This window comes from Hypanus sabinus, chromosome 7 (assembly GCF_030144855.1).
Source record: "Hypanus sabinus isolate sHypSab1 chromosome 7, sHypSab1.hap1, whole genome shotgun sequence".
NCBI lineage: Eukaryota > Metazoa > Chordata > Chondrichthyes > Myliobatiformes > Dasyatidae > Hypanus > Hypanus sabinus.
The window spans coordinates 129493864-129506055 of record NC_082712.1 but is presented as its reverse complement, the minus strand read 5'-3'; the positions used below and the strand labels follow the sequence as shown (position 1 = coordinate 129506055).

Here is a 12192-nt window from a genome sequence, read left to right as displayed (position 1 = left end):
TTATGTCAGGAGGTAAACCATAGATGCGAATTTCAGTAAAAGATGTGAAGTAAACAGTTATAGAGCTGAACTCTGGATTCTTTTAATGAAACCAATAGCTGTGACAGTCTTGATCGTCAAAACTTTTAATAGTTGAAGACTCTTAGGGTTTAATCGATGGGATTGTAATGAATATTTCTGATTGCAAAGTCATATTTTAAAAGGGGAAATCAGATAAGAAATTAGAGATTTCAAACTTTTGTGTCTATTTTCTAGTGATTGACAATAATAACTATATACTTAGTAGAACTGTCAATGACGAGACATGGGCATTCAGAAAGAGTTGTCAGTGGAATTATGTTAAGGTGAAGGTAGAACACTGAGAATAAAAACAAAAAAAACCCAAAGATATTAATGATATACAAGTTCAAAGTAACATAACCATAAGAAATGAAAGCAGAAATACACTATTTGCCCCAATATGCTTGCTTCCCCATTCAGTAGAATCTCTGATCCTTTCTTCTTGGCATACAGTTCTTGCACTAAGGAAAACAAGGCTAACCTTTCCATCCTTCCCTTTATTGCTTTCACTGCATATATCATTAATTCTGAAGATTCAGTACCCTCTGGATGAAGGAAAGCAGACAGGAATGACAAGGGTCTGTCTGAAAACAATGCAGTGTAGGTGGCTGCTGGAACAAAATTGAAAAGTGATATCTCAATGAGTAAGGGATAGCTGAAGGATAGTAAAAATACAACACATTGAGGTCTTGTTGCAGTAGCAGCAGCAGCAAGACTGGACTACATGGAGGTGGAGAAACAGCTGGTAAAGTAGGCGGGCAGTGAATGATGGAGAATCAAATCCAGCATGATGGTGAAAGCAAAGCAAATCTGAGTAGCGGCGATCGACAGTTTTACAGACACTCGTGAGTTGACTTTTGTCCAAAAGTCAGATTAGACTCAAAGATCACTCAGCGTGTTAATCGCATGCTAGTGTAGGGATTAGTGTATTGCTTTACATTACCAGTGACCTGTGTTCAGTGCCCGCTGCTGTCTTCAAGGAGTTTGTATGTTGTCCCTGTGACCATGTGGATTTCATCCGGATGCTCCAGATATCTCCCACATCCTAATAATGTATGGGTTAATAGGCTAATTGGTCACGTAGGTGTAATTGTGTGGTGCAGGCTCAGTGGGCCTGTGATTCATTTTCTTGTGGGTATACTAAATGTCCATAATTGAATAATAATCATAATGGAATCAATGAAAGATGACATCTACTTGGGTGTTCAACCAGTGTGCAAAAAAAAAACAACACACTGTGCAAACACCAAAAGAGAGAAATAATAATAAAAAATGAATAAGCAATAAATACCAAGAACATGAGACCGTCCCTGAAAGTGAGTCCACAGGTTGTGGGAACATTTCTGTGATGGGGCGAGTGAAGTTATCCCCTCTAGCTCAAGAGCCTAATGGTTGAGGGGTAATAAATGTTTCTGAACCTGGTGTTATGGGTCCTGAGGCTTCTGTACCTTCCTGGCAGCAGCAGCGAGAGGAGAGCATGGCCTGGGTAGTGGGGGTACCTGATGGTGGATGCAGCTTTCCAATGATAATGCTTCATGTAGATGTCCTCAATGGTGGCAAGGGCATTCCCCATGATGGACTGGGCCGCATCCACTAGTCATTTTGGATTTTCCGTTCAAGGACATTGGTGTTTCAGGTGTACTAGGTATGACGCAGCCAATTAATATGTTCTCCACTACACATCTACAGAAGTTTGTTAAAGTTTTAGATGTCATGCTGAATCTACACAAACTCCTAAGGAGGTAGAGGCACTGCTGTGCTTTCTTCATACTTGCACATAAGTGCTGGGCCCAGGACAGGTTCTGTGAAATAATAATACCGAGGAAGTTAAAATTGCTGATTTTAACTCTCCACCTCTGATCCTCCAATGAGGACTGGCTTATGGACCTTTGGTGTCCTCCTCCTGAAGTCAATAATCAGCACCTTGGTTTTGCTGGCGTTGATTAAGAGGTTGTTGTTATGGCACCACTTAGCCAGACTTTCACTCTCCCTCCTATGTGGTGATTTGTCACTACCTTTGATTCAGCCTATGACAGCAAACTTGAACTGTGCTCGGCCACACAGTCAGAAGTGTAAAGCGAGTAGAGCAGGCACAAAGAACACAGCACCTGCACTGATGGAGATTGTGGCAAAGATGCTGTTGCCAAGCCGAAGTGACTGAGACCTGCAAGGGAGGAAATTGAGGATCCAATTGCACAAGGAGGTATTGAGACCAAGGTCTTGAAGCTTATTGATTAGCTTTGAGGGGATGATGACATTGAATGCTGAGCTGTAGCTGATAAAGAGCATCCTGGTGTATGGATCTTTGCAGTCCAGATGTTCCAGTGTCGAGTGAAGAGTGAATGAAATTGCATCTCCTGTGGACCTATTGCTCCAGTAAGCAAATTGGAGCTTACCAGGCAAGAATTAATATACTTCATCACCAACCTCTTAAAAATACTGCATCACTGTGGATTTAAGTGATACTGGATGATAGTCATTACCACGTTCTTCTTAGGCACCGGTTTAATTAAAGTCTGCTTGAAATGGGTGGGGTATGTCAGACTGCCAAAGTGGGAGATTAAATATCTAAAATAAAATGCTACCACATAATTGTAATGAAGGACATCAAAATCACTAATAAGAAAGAACAACTGCTAAGAGTCGAGAGACAGAGCACTACTTTCCATTTCATAAAAGGGGAATTTGTACAAGTGGCATACTTTCGAATTTTATAATATTAGTAGATCTCATTATATGTAGGGATGTCCATAAATCAGGCTTTTTGTAACCCAGGCCGGCTTGCATTTATTTGAAAGGAGAATCTTTTTGATTACTTGGGAGTTTAGGGGTTGGACCAATTAATATAGTTAAGAAAATAGAGTAACTGTCAGAGCATTTAGGGAAATCAAGCCAGAATTATATTATTTTTATTTTACAAGTCCAAAAATATTCTTCTGAACTTCCAGAGACTAAAAGGTGATCAAAACCCATTTTCTCAATCTGATATGAATTTAGATAGGGCAGGTGTTACTGGTGGGAGTTCAGTCTAGATAGTGTTCAAATAGTGGAATTATGAAGGTAGATATTTTTTCTGAAATTATTGTTTTCAAGTAGCTTTTTTTTCCTCCTGCTGTAAGCTTCCATTCAAAGTGAATTCTCAATGTGTTAACTTTGGCTGTGATTTTTGGCCTAATGTACGAGGGCATCAAAGTTAGTCAGAGCCAAAAGTAAGTTTGTGTTCAGCGACAATCTTGTTTTCATTTTGTATGCAATAATTTCCATGATGTTGCAAATGAACTCTCCCCATCCCACCTGGCAGGCGCACAGGTATGTACTTTCAAATGCAAATAGAGCAGAAGAGTGGCCATTTGACTCTGTGTTTGCTTTCCTCCTGAATCATGTCTGATCCTCCATTATATTACCATATTTTTACTTTTTATCATCTTCCACCTCCGTCTTACAATATCTTTGAAGTCATTTGTGTCTCCAATTTTCCTTTTTAAATATATTAACTGACAGCCTCCATCGGCTTCTAAAGTAAAGAATTCCACACCTCTCCCAGGTGAAGAAATTCCTCTACTACTTCATCCTAAGTATCTCACCCATATCCTGAGACTGTGTTCCCCGATTCTAGATCCCCCAGGCAAGAGAAGCATCCTCCTTGCACCTAGCCATTTTCATCCTGAGAGATTTTTGAATGAGATCACTTCTCATTCTTCTAAACTCTGGTGAATAGAATATAGGCTAAGTTCACTTCATTATTCTCCATATGAAATCCTGTCATTCCAACTATCAGTCTGGTAAGCTTTGTTGTATTTGGACAAGTATCTTTTATTTTGGGTAAGGGAGTCCAAAATGGTGTGCAATATTGAAAATGTGGTCTCATTAAAAACTATAATTGTGTGACATCCTTGCTCCCGTTCTCAAATCCTCTGATTTTGAAGGCCAAAATATTAGTTGTCCGCCAAGTACTTGATAGACCTGTGTGTTTTCTTTGAATGATGGATGTGCAAGAACTCCCACATAGCTTTGTATATTAACATTTTCCAATTTGCCACCATTCAAATAATAGTCTTTGTTTTCAAATAAAGTGTATCATTTCACTTTTATCTGTGCTATTCCACATGAATTTACCTATTCACTCAAGATACAAAGAAAATTACTGCATTACTTATCACCTTGAATATTGTTGTCCTGTATATCAAGGTACACCCAAAATAAATCCAAATTAGAACTATTCTAGGTTTCTAACTAAAAATTTACTTTTCACTGTTCCTGTGGAGGAGGAGTGATGATGTTTTGCAAGGAAGCGATTAGGTGTTCTTGTGATATTTGAGAACAAAATCTGATTAAGTTGTGTTTATGATTTTTATGTTGGAAGTGTTTTCTAAACTTATTTTTGCTCCTTTCCCTTGTAAATGCATCTTCACTCATAGACCGGATTAGAAATTTTCAAATTATTTGTATAGGCTTATCCTTCAAAGCAACACTTATAAAATGCTAGAGGAACTTAGCTGGTCAGGCAGCATCCATGGAAATGATGTTTCGAGCCGAGGTCTTTCAGGATTGGAAAGGAAGGAGAAAGATGTCAGAATGCCTGCTGAGTTCCTCCAGCATTTTGTGTGTTTTGCTTTGGATTTCCAGCATCTGCAGAATTTCTTGTGTTTATGATTTACTTATCCTTCAAGCAGCTTGCTAAATGGCTTCTGCAAATTAAGGTCTGCTATTTACTTTATCTGTTAGCAACTTTGAAGAATAATTTTATGACTATATATAGATCCTGGTTGTTTAATCATTAACAGAGTTTCAAATTTTGGATTATTAATTTTTTACCAATTTATGATTGGCTGATTAAACCTTGTCCCATATTGAACAGTTATTACATTAGCTATATTTCATTTCTCAGGATGTTCCTGTCAAGTTGCAGAGCATATACATAGCTTTTGCACTTGGTATAAATCCTGGCAATCTCTACCCAGCAGTGTTAATATGACTATGTTTATCAGAAACACTACAACAATTCAAGAAAGAGGTTTATCACTTTACCTAGTTATCTTTCAGAAGGTGGATAATAGAAACGATTTTTGCCAATGATGTCCAAATCACAAAATGTGAATTTTCTAAGAAAAATTATGGTTAGAACTGGTGATATATCTTTTGTTTTTAAATTTAGCTTTTTAAATTAAGGAGAGAGACATTGGGATTTAGTGACATTGTTTGTGACATTTACAAATACAGGTTCATTAGTTTTTTCATTTAATCTATACTTGCATCACACTGTACTCTGAATTCTACTTTCACACAGGTAAAAAAGAAGTGCAAACATTTATTATTTGATTTCGTATCTCTAGTTGCCATGGATTCTCTTCTTTCCTAACTCGGTTTATCCCTTCTGTCGCAGTTCTTTTATGCTTAATTAATGTGCAAAAGTCAATAATTATTTTTATTTTTATTTGTATTTTCCTAGATTCACCTTATTCCACAATCTTCTTTCAGATTTTCATTAACTGTTGTCTTAATTTCATTGTTCTCCTAGAAATTCTTATCTTTTCGTAATCATCTTGTTTTGAAGACTGCTCCCTGTTGACCCATTTTTCTGTTTGCTCATGTCTCTGCAGGTGAGGCATTGAAATGACTCTTGCAGAGGGGTGAAATAATTTTTATAATGACAAAATTGGTAATCTGATGGATGGGGATGCAGTTTGTGAACTGGGAACTGTGGACTCAAGAGTTGGAAGTCTGTCAACACTGAATTTACATTGATATTAATCTTTAATACAATAAATGTTCCAAGGTGTTTCATTGAGCATATTCCATATGAATTAACTAAAATCCAGCATTCTATTATTCTTTATCTTGCTGTTTTACTGACTTTCAGATCTGATATTTCTATTTATGTTGACCTAAGGAGAAGTGTGTAAAACTTAACAAGGATATTTCCCCCTCTCCTCAGCTACCCCCTCTCTGCTTCTACCATCATTGCTCATGCTGAAAGTTAAAGGTTGGCTGGTAAGTGCAAATTATTTGCATTTTTCAGAAAATTTGTTCAGTGGAACCTTTTCATATACATCTACGTTTTCTAGAAATGGTACCAAGATGGCGGACTTCTGCTTGATTTGGCCTTTTAGTCTCAGACTTGGGGGGTGTATTGTGGCCAATTAAGCTATCTCTATGCTGCACTTGGTTCTGGTAGCTCCACGTGCTCCATTACATTGCTTTGATCCAAGCAGGAAATCAATAAAATCATAAAATTAAAATGTGCTTGAACAGGAAGTGGTTGTTAGGTAATTTCAAGTCTTGGTTGAATAAACCTGTAGGAGGAGAATGAAAGAAAACACAATTCTGTACTTCGTTATCTTTAGTGAAACAGTCGATATGATTAAGCAATGAATCTCAATTTCAGAGCAGGGAACTGGAAGAGTATGCTTGCAGCTATGTTGAATAATAAGAGAATTAGAGTAATGACCAGAGTGAAAGAATGAGGACATGTAGATCTGTGCAGATACATTGCAGGTTATGTGAAAGAGGGATCACTTATCTCAGGGATGATGATGGTAAATATGTTGCTCAAACAATATTTGTACTGAGTCATTTGACTATTTTTTTGACTATTTGAGTTCTTTTACAATTTAAAGCTACATATTTTACCTAATTTGTGAAAAATGGGAATTTAATTCATGGCAAATTGAGAAGTACACCATTTAACCTAATTGCATGACAAGTTCAAATCCCATGTAGCTGTGTAATTTAAATGTTGCTAATAATTTGGACTTAAAAAAAATGTCATTCCTAATTTCAGAATCAGATTTATCTGGCCTATGTTGTGAAATTTGTTTTTTGTGGCAGCACTCCAGTGCAAGACAAAAAATTACTCTAAGTTCTGAAATTCGATGACAGAGGGGAAGAAACTGTTCCTAGAACATTGAATGTGGGTCTTCGAGATCCTTTACCACCTCCCTGAAGGATGGTGAGCGTCCGTAATGCCATTTCTTGAGGCACTGCATTTTGAAGATGGTGCGGAGGCTCGTGACCATGATGGAGCCAGCTGAGTTCACAACCTTCTGCAACCTCTTTGGATTCTGTTCACTGGAGCCTTCATGTCAGGTGGTCATGCAACCCAACAGAATGCTCTCCACAGGATGTCTGCAGAAATCTCAGCTTTGGTGACATACCAAATACCCTCCAACCCCGAATGAAGTATAGCTACTGGCATACTTTTTCATAGTTGCATCAGTGTGTTGGGCCCTCAATAGGTCCCCTTGAGCCTTTGACTCCCAGGAACCCGAAGCTGCTTACCCTTTCTGCTGCTGACCCCTCAATGAGGACTGGTGTGTGTTCTCTTGACTTCCCCTTCCTGAAGTTCACAGTCAGTTCCTTGGTTTTGCTGGTTATTTAAGTGTGAGTTTATTGTTGTGACAGGCTGATCTGTCTCATTCCTGTATGTCTCCTCGTTGCATCTGAGATTCTGCCAACAGTAGTAGTGTTACTGGCAAATTTATAGATGGATTTTGAGATGTGCCGGGCTACACAGTCGTGTGTAGAGGGAGTAGAGTAGTGGGGTAAGCGCACATTCTTGAAGCGTACATGTGTTGATTGTTGGTGAGGAGGAGATGTCTGCTCTGACCATGAGGAAGTCGAGGGTCCAGTTGCAGAGGGAGGTACAGAGGCCCAGGTTTTGAAGCTTGTTGATTAGTACTGAGGGGACGATAGTGTTTAATGCTGAGCTGTAATCGATAAACATAGCTTGATACGTTCACTGCTATTTTCCAGGTTTTCCCAGGTCGGATTGAGAGCCAGTGAGATTCCACCTGCTGTAGAATTGTTGTGCTGGTAGGCAAATTGCAGTAGTTCTAGGTCCTCGTTCATACAGGAGTTTATTCTGGCCAAGACCAACCTCTCAAAGCACCTCATCACAGCAGATATGAGTGCTATGGGGCGATGGTCAGTGAGGCAACTAACCCTGCTTTTCTTGGGCACCATTATGATCGATGCCCTTTGGCACAGTACCCTACCAGATACATCATCAGGTCCTGATGCCTTGTGATGTTGACCTAGAAGGATGTTTTGACTTCAGTCTCTGAGAAAGAGATCGAAGAGTCTCTCGATGCTATGGGGATTCACATAGGTGTAGATTTATTCTCCCTTTCAACACGTGCATGAAACGCATTGAGCTCGTCAGGGAGTAATGTAATAAATTGCAATTTATGCTGTTCCATCTTGCATTGTAGGAAGTAAAGGCATGCAAACTCTGCCAAAGCTGTCGTATCTCTAGCTTCATACAGAATTGCCTTTTCACTGTTGTGATAGCCTTCCATATGTCATATATAGATGTTTTATAATGTCCTGGATTGTTGGTCTTGAACACCACAGATCTTAGCATACTACAAACTTCCTGATTCATCAGGTTGTCACTCAAAACTTAGCTGGTTTACCAATGCCCTTCACAGGAGAAAGTGAACCATCTTTATTTGTACTGGCACTTTAATTGACTCCATTAATGAAGTGGAAATAGGGAAAGAATAAAACTGGATGGGCCGCTCAACAATGATACTTCAAAATTGCTCTTTGTTGAGTCAATCTTGCAAAATTCTCTTATCAATCATGTATTGTACACTCAGAAGCCCTGTGAGTCCTCTTTTGGCATCAGACTGTGAAGTTTCATGGCACAGATAATGAAAATCATTCTGATTACTATTAACTGTCCACCAGTAGCTGAAGAATCATTGCTACTCCATGTTAAGCAACAATTGAATAACGTGCTAATAATTCTCTGGGCATAGATAGTACCCTAGGTAAGATTGGCTCAACCAATAATTACCGAGATGTCTAATTCCCTAGAGCAGGTAGTTAATAAGCTGAAACAAAGTATGAACTGTGCGAACGGTAAGGATAGGAGTGTGGGGAGAGCCTGTGGCAAGTGACACAACATGACCTTTTCACCTGTAAGACCCAACTCAGAGGCATGATAAAGTTTTCTCAACAGAACTAGAAGCTTGATGCCATCCAAGACAAAGCAGATTGTTGATTGGTGCCACTCATCTACACCCTGAGCACTCCTTCCATCAGTGAAGTGGTTGGGGTGTTGTATTACCTACAAAATTCACAGCTCACAAAACTTAACATGGGCAACCCTCTATGTTAAGGAGAGAAAGGTGCCTGTGTATCATTCCTTTAATTTGGGATAGCTATTTGTTGCAAAATAACCCTTGGTCCAATGGTAAGAAAATTCAAGTCAATCACGGACCGTAAGACATAGGAGCAGAATTAGACCATTCAGCCCATTGAGTCTGTTCTCCCATTCCATCATGACTGATTTATTATCCTTCTCAACCCCATTCTTCTGTCTGTAACCTTTAACACTCTGACTAATCAAGAACCCATGAACCTCCAATTTAAATATACCCAAAGCCTTGGCCTCCACAGCCATCTGTAGCAATAAATCCCACAGATACGGCACCCTCTGGTTAAAGAAGTTACTCCTCATCTCTGTTCTTGTACAGTCGGCCCTCCTTATCCTTATCCTTATGCGCAGATTTAACCAATCGTAGATCAGGAAAACCTGGAAGTTCTCTCTCCAGCGCTTGTTGTTTGAGCATGTACAGATTTTTTTTTCTTGTCATTATTCGCTACACAATGCAGTATAACAACTATTTATATAGCATTTACTTTGTATTAGATATTATAAGTAATCTAGAGTTGATTTAAAGTATACGGGAGGATGTTACCACGGATTGGGATCGAAAAGAAATGGAAGTTGGAGCAAGTACACCCAGTATTATTTAGCGTCAGTTAGTCAAATGTTTGTCTTAGTATATAGTATATAATTTTATCTTTCTATGTATATAAAACACTTAAGAAACGTATGTATTTAAATCATTAAACCACTGTGTTGCTTAGTAATAATTGTAGCTTTCATCGGGACAGGGCCTTTTACATGCTCCATTAAAATTGTTCTGATTGATGACCGACTGTAGTCTAACGCTTTTCCAATGACCGATGGCTTTCACCTCTTTCCGATTGCTTTATTATTTCCACTTTATTTTCAATTGTGATCATGATTATTTTCATGAACAGAAGCACTGCGGATTCAGAACTCTGCTGGATCCTGAAGTCCACTGCACTGAGACTGGTTAAATAAGGTCTGGGGCTCTGCTGGGTCCTAAAGTCTACTGCACTGAGATAGGTTAAATAAGGGACTTAAGCATCTGCGTTTTTTGGAATCTGCGGGGGTCCCAGAACCAATCCCCTGCGGATAAGGAGGGCCAACTGTACTCTGAGACTATGCTCCCACTACAGAAACATCCTCTCCATGTCCAGTCTATCTAGGCCTTTCAATATTCAATAGGTCCCCTTAGCGCCCCTCCCCAAATGCTGGCAAGTAGAGCCTCAGAGTTGTCAAATGTTTCTCCAACATCTCATCCCAATCATTCTTGTGAACCTTCACTTGATCCTCTCCAATGCCAGCATATCCTTCCTTTCGATAAGTGGCCCAAAACAACTCTGAATACTCCCAAGTGCAGACTGACCAATGACCACAGAGATGAGACTCTATTATAAAAACTTAATGTGTGCGCACTGATACAGTAAACATGCACAGTTCAGTAACACACACAAAATGCTGGAGAAACTCAGCAGGTCAGGCAGCATCTATGGAAATAATTGGGGGGTGTGGTTGGAATGCATGATCATCCAATTTGGTAGATAAAACAAAGTTTCTTTTTATTAACTGGTGTGTGAGTAAAAGGTGTTGGTGTTTGGTGAGGCATGAAACTTAGGAAGTTAACCTTCAAGTTCAGAAGGCAATTATGAAAAGATGGAATCTTTGCATCCTCTTCCAACAGAGCAGAAATGCCTTGCTCAATTGTAAGATTACATATGGAATGTTGTGTACCCCCTGACCTATACAAGGCATAGAATATATTGGATGAACTTGCAATAAAAATTCAGTCTGAACTTCTAGCTGCCTCGGTAAAGTAGCAAGATAATCAAAGACTCCTCCCACTTGTATATCCTCTCTTCTTCCCTGTTAGACAGAAGATATAAAAGCCAGTTAGTGTGTAACTCCACACTCAAGGTCAGCTTTTATTCTGTTGTAAGAATATTGAATAGACCTGTATAATAAAATAGACTCTTGGCTTGCAATCTATCTTATGACCTTGCACCTTATTGTCTACTGCACTGCACTTTCTCTGTAGTGGTAACACCATATTCTGCATTCTGTTATTATTTTTCCCTTGTACTACATTGATGTCCTGATGTGGTGAAATGATTTGTATGTATAGCATGCAAAACAGACTTTTTTTTACACTACCTTGGCACATGTGACAATAATAAATACATTTTCAAATAAAGAAAGCTTAATAATAGAGGAGGAAATGATAGTTCATGTGGAAAATAGCAAAAAGCTCTAATGGTATTTAAAAACATTTAATGGTAAATTGATTTAAATTAGTATTTTTGAAGAGGAAAAAATGTAGTTCCAAAAAACTCATGTTGAAGTGGTATAACACTCAATATATACAGTTTCAGTGAGCAGGAAAATTGTGCAACTTAAAAAAACTGCATTCCTGGAATAGCATTTCTCGATCCACTAAAGCAACTTCAACAACGTGAAGAAAGTATTGGAAACCGACATAAAGCTAAGCTGCAAAGTTGCTTTATGAATTCTGAAAACATTTCAGTCTCGCATATGGGGAATAAGCAGTTAATAAGCCTGTTAATAATATGTGCCAAGTGTTCTATTAAGCTCTGAACTTTCAATTGGAATTTTCAGTGTGTGTAAGGTCTGTGAACTGGCATTTTCTTTCAGTTGAAAGATGTGCCAGAAATACTCTGCGTGCCTGTCAAAACAAATGATGGTATTTTCCTCTATGGCATGGCAAGTGACATGAGGTTTGTGTTGAAGTTTAGGACTGGCATCACTTCAAAGACAACTAACAGGAGTGGACTTGTTTTTTCAGTCTCAAAGATAAAATCTTTCCTTGCTTTGGAATGGCAAAAATTGTCATTTCAATAGGGAGGATGAGTTCTGTATATTGGGAAGACTGCACATCTCCAGCACTATTTGTAAATCAAGTCTGCAAGGTTAAGAGCAACCTTGATTATCCACATGAATCTCTACTGTCAATTTCATTAAATTGACTTATCACT

The 12192-nt window shown here is 38.7% G+C and overlaps 1 protein-coding gene across 2 annotated transcripts in view; it reads left to right on the top strand.

Moving 5' to 3' along the window:
* gtf2h1 (general transcription factor IIH, polypeptide 1) overlaps positions 1–12192 on the top strand; it is an 87893-nt gene that overhangs the window by 2107 nt on the left and 73594 nt on the right. Inside the window, exon 2 of one of the 2 annotated variants that reach the window (XM_059975588.1) lies at positions 5996–6051. The exons of the other annotated variant lie outside the window; for it this stretch is intronic. The gene's annotated coding sequence lies outside the window, so the exon portion shown is untranslated. The remainder of the gene's footprint in view (positions 1–5995; positions 6052–12192) is intronic. 2 annotated transcript variants of the gene reach the window in all.